Raw genomic sequence first — 558 nt, forward strand, 5'->3', positions numbered from 1 at the left:
TTTTTATAAAAAAATATTTTTTTAATAAAAAAATATATTTTTTTATTTTTTAACGCGTTTGGTAAATTTTTAGTAGTAAAAGTAAAAGTATTAGAAAAATAAAAAAATATCTTTTTTAATAAAAAAGATGTTTTTTATGTAATAAATAAACAAAAAGTACTTTTATATCATTATACCCAAACATAATTGATAAATAAAAAGATATTTTTGCATGAGATACCGAAACATAAAATTACTTTTATTTTTCCATAAGATCTTTTAAAAAAAGATAACTCGAAAAAAGATCTTTTTTTAGAAACTCACCCAAGCAAATTCTAAGTCTTAAACTATGAAATTCAGCAAAAGAAAAAGCAAAAACATTGTTAAAAATTGTTTATTAATATATCAAACCATGGTTTTACCAATTATTACAAACTAAACTTACTCAGATGGTCTTAATCAAAATTAAATGAGGCGATGAAGGAAATACTTTAATTTATTTTATATTTTCCTCTTAAAAAATGACTAATACAAAATCTTAAAAGCCAAAAAAAAAAAAAAGAAAATAAAAGAGATTTC

This window comes from Arachis ipaensis, chromosome B02 (genome assembly GCF_000816755.2).
Source record: "Arachis ipaensis cultivar K30076 chromosome B02, Araip1.1, whole genome shotgun sequence".
In the NCBI taxonomy this organism is placed as follows: Eukaryota; Viridiplantae; Streptophyta; class Magnoliopsida; order Fabales; family Fabaceae; genus Arachis; species Arachis ipaensis.